We start from the raw sequence: 4,189 nt of genomic DNA, 5'->3' as shown, positions 1-4,189 counted from the left end.
AATGGCAGAGGGTAGTGGAACACAATGGCGAGTGAAAGAAAGAAAGTGAAGTTGCTCAGTCGTGTCCGACTCTTTGCGACCCCATGGATTGTAGCCCACCAGGCTCCTCCGTCCATGGAATTTTCCAGGCAAGAGTACCGGCGTGGGTTGCCATTTCCTTCTCCAGGGGAGCTTCCCGACCCAGGGATGGAACCTGCGTCTCCTGCATTGCGGGCAGATGCTTCACTATCTGAGCCCCCAGAGAAGCCCACAGAGGTGAATACAGTGTTCAATATGAAAAGTGGTGAAAATGAAAACTGTCTTTTATCTTTACTTAAACACCAAAGGCACTCTTTGGCCAACCTAACATTACCGAGTTTCCCGGTAGTTTCCCTTCTGCCATGTTATATTTATTGGAATCAATCGCTGAGTCCAGTCCCTACTCAGGAGGAGGTGAATTTGGCTCCACCCCTTGAAGAGTGTCAAAGAACTGGTTGTTATGGCTGTTGTTCAGTTACCCAGCTGTGTCCAACTCTTTGCAACCCCATGGATTGGGATTTTCCAGGCAAGAATACAGGAAAGAGTTGCCATTTTCTTTCTCCAGGGGAGAAAGAGCTCTTCCGAACCCAGAAATAGAACTCACGTCTCCTGCATTGTAGGCAGATTCTTTACCACTGAGCCACCAGGGAAGCTGGAAGAGTTGGCAGCCATATCTTAAAATCACCTTACCCCCATTTATTTGTTTATTTGCTTACATCAATATGGACTCGTGGATCTTATTTTATTCCATTTTTATTTTCTTCCATCATTACTATTATTTGTTTTGGTGCTCAGATGGGCCCTGCATGGCTTCTGTCAGCCCCTTTCAGCTGGCTCCTGTGTCTTTTTACCACATCCCCATTATTCTTGGAGCATGACCCTATTTTCTGACACAACGAGATATCTCAGGCGTGATTTCTACTTTTCTTACCTCAGCCTCGATCCTTTCAGTGGCGCAAATCCAGGTGCCGTCCGACTTTAGTTCTAACTGACACAAAGTGACTCTCCTCCTTGCATTTCCTCTCACCTGTGAGTCTGAGCCTTCCTCCCGTGCTTGCGGTTTTCCTCTTCTGCAAATCGATCTTCACGTCCATTGCTCTTTTTCCACTGGGGCTGCCGTCTTCTCTGTCGTTGTTTGCAGGAGTTTCTCGTATGTTCTAAGCACTGCAGTCTTAGACACTGTGATGTGTTCACACTTAACATCTTTCTATTAACTTTGTCCATAGGGTCCTTTGGTCAGAATTCCTTCATTTGGACATAATCAAAATAAATTTTATTGGTTTTTTTTTTTTTGCCTTTTATACATCGTGCTTTTTTATTGTGGTAAAATATAGATAATATAAAACTAACCGTTTTAGTCATTTTAAGGGTACGTTCATCATGTTGTGCAACCACCATCATTGTCCACATCCAGAGCTTTTTCATCCCAAATAGAAACTCTGTCCCCACTGAACTCTACCCCTCCTCCCATCCTCCCCCAACAGCCTCTGTAAACCACTAATTTGATTTCTCTCTCTATGAAATTGACTACTCTAGGCATCAGAGGAATCGTACAATATTTTCCTTTTTATGACAGGCTTATTCCCCTTAGCACAATGTTTTCAAGGTCCAGCCGTATTGTAGCACATGTCAAAATGTAATTTCTCTTTATGGCTGAACAGTACTCCATTGTGTATATATAACTTCTAATTTTTCTCACTTTGCACTTCATATAGTCTTTAATCCATCTAGAACCCATCTTTGTTTTCAGCATGAATGAAAGATCTGGTTTCAGGGACTTGCCTGGTGATACAGCGGCTAAGACTCCGTGCTCCCAATGCAGGGGGCCTGGGTTCAACCCCTGGTCAGGGAACTGGATCCCGCATGCAGCAACTAAGAGTTTGCCTGCCACAGTGAAGGTCGAAGAGCCTGCCGCAACTGAGACCCTTTACAGCCAAATAAATATTGTTTTGTTTTTTAAAAAGATCCAGTTTCACTGGGGGCCACTTTTCCAACACCATCTTCTGAGCAACTTCTCCTCTCCTCACCGGTCTGCGGGGCTGTTGTTACTGAGTCTTCATTTCTCGTATCCCCATGAGATGCACTCCCGTATATCCACAAGCTCCCCTGACCCCGCTGGCCTGTGGTCCTCACACCAGCAGCCCCACGGCCTCTGTTCTGACGGTTACACATCTTATAACTGCTGATGGGGACGTCTCCTCTTTACTGCAAGTTTTTAAGGCTGTGGCTAAGCTCTTTCCACATCACATCTCGTCAAATCCTCAAAACAGCCCTGTGTCAATGGGTTCAACCCTGATCCTCACTTGACAGGCGAGGAGACGGAGGCCTCAGGATGGGCAGGTGGCCTGATGGAGTTTACATAGCTGGCAGACGGCAGAACTAGGACAGACAGACACGCACCTGGCTCTAGGGCCACCCTCTGGTCCCCGGGGCCCAGCTGCCTCTCCCGCTGCGGTTCGCCAAGTTCTTATCTGTACGCGGGGGAGGGCACTGCAATCTTATCTGTAAGAAGGGGGGGCATTGGAAAGGCTGCTGGACAGGCCACTTGCCCGCCTGCTTCCATATCAGGAAGGGAAACCGCTGAGCATTGAAGCAGAGCCTTGCCAACCAGGAACTGCTTACAGAGATGATACAGGAGCCCAGAAGCCGACCAAGAAGCGGTTTAGAACTCACAGCTCCCCCTCCTCCCCACCGGCCTCCCCCTCCTTCCCCCCGGGCCCCCTCCCCACAGGGATAACACGGTCTCCGCGATGGACCGCCCAGCACGGGACATGCCTGTGAGTACCTTATTGAAACATTGAGTGACAGTTCACATAGGAAGCTCTTCAATGTACCTAGACTTGGACGCACCGAGTATGGAGTCATCAAGCGTCCACCCACTGGAGTTGCTGACCAGGCATGGCTTGCCCTGGCTTGCGCACCTGCCCTCTTGGCAGACCTTTGCAGGCACCTGATCAGAATCAAACCTCTCACTGAAGCCTCAGAAGACTGAACTTGGCGGAACCCCAGGGTATTGGATGAAGCCTTGGCTTTACTGGCAACCGAGTAACTTTCTCAACCAGGCCACTGAAGGGAAGACCTATTTGGAAGAGTGATTTAGATCATTCTTTTCTGACTTTTTAGTGAAAAGAGAAATTAAATGCCTAAGCTACTGCAGTTTTGGAAGGAGGTTTTCTTTAACCTTGGGTGGTTTTTTTTTTCCCCTTCTTGCATTGGTTAAGAAGATTGTTTTTTATTTTTCTATAGATTTTGATGGGGCAAATGTTCTAGACTAGCAGTATTTTCATGTATATTGTGAGAAGATTAAGATATTTTAGAGTGTAGTTTGGAGAAGATCCCTATCTTAGAATTAGGTTTCCATTTAAAAATAAACAGTTCACCAAGACAACAAGAAAAGAACTCACAGCAGTGGAAGGTCATTGCCACCTCTCAGCTGGAGGGACCAAGGGAGGGGGTAAAATGATAGCAGTCCAGGGCCGGTGGTCACTCAGCAAAGCTGGAAACACAGAGGAGTGTCCTGTGGGAGCCGGAGCTGTGGAGGAGACTCGGTTGTTGGTGGAGACGCAGCCCAAGGTGTGAGGAGACAGGGGAAAATACCCTGGCTTCTCCCTTCCTCAAACCATCTCCCCCCAGGACCTCCCGTTGGCCAATGAGAAGTTCGCGGACCTGGAGCCTGGGAAGTGCAGTCTGCAGAAGTCAGTCTCTCTGCAACTCAGAGCAGAACCAGGGCAGGGCAGCACAGGGGTCTGAGGGCAAAGAGGACCAGTGCCTCCCCAGCAGGACCTCCCCTCCTGGGAGTCCCCACCACGGCTCCAGCCCTGGCTTCTTGGACCTAGAGAAACCACGTCGTCTCTGTGTCTCCCCGCCCTCCAGCTGTAGCCCAGCCCAGGATGCCTCCTGCGGCCCATTTAGCAACTCGGCTCTTCCATCATCTGTATAAGCAACTCCTTGTGTTGATATCCCATCTTCTGTTTGAAACGCCTAGAGTGGTCTCCATTTTCCAGACTGGACCCTCACTAATACAGCCATGCCATATTTCACAGGACGGCCACAGTGCTACCTGTGAAGTCTGTGGATCGACTGAGTAATGAGCCAGATGGGAGGGCAGAAGTCAAGTGAGCTGAGTCCTGGAGGCAGGGCCCATCGCAGGCACCACGTGGGCCCGGCTGCG

This window comes from Muntiacus reevesi, chromosome 2 (assembly GCF_963930625.1).
Source record: "Muntiacus reevesi chromosome 2, mMunRee1.1, whole genome shotgun sequence".
Lineage (NCBI taxonomy): Eukaryota > Metazoa > Chordata > Mammalia > Artiodactyla > Cervidae > Muntiacus > Muntiacus reevesi.
This window is presented reverse-complemented; position numbering follows the sequence as displayed.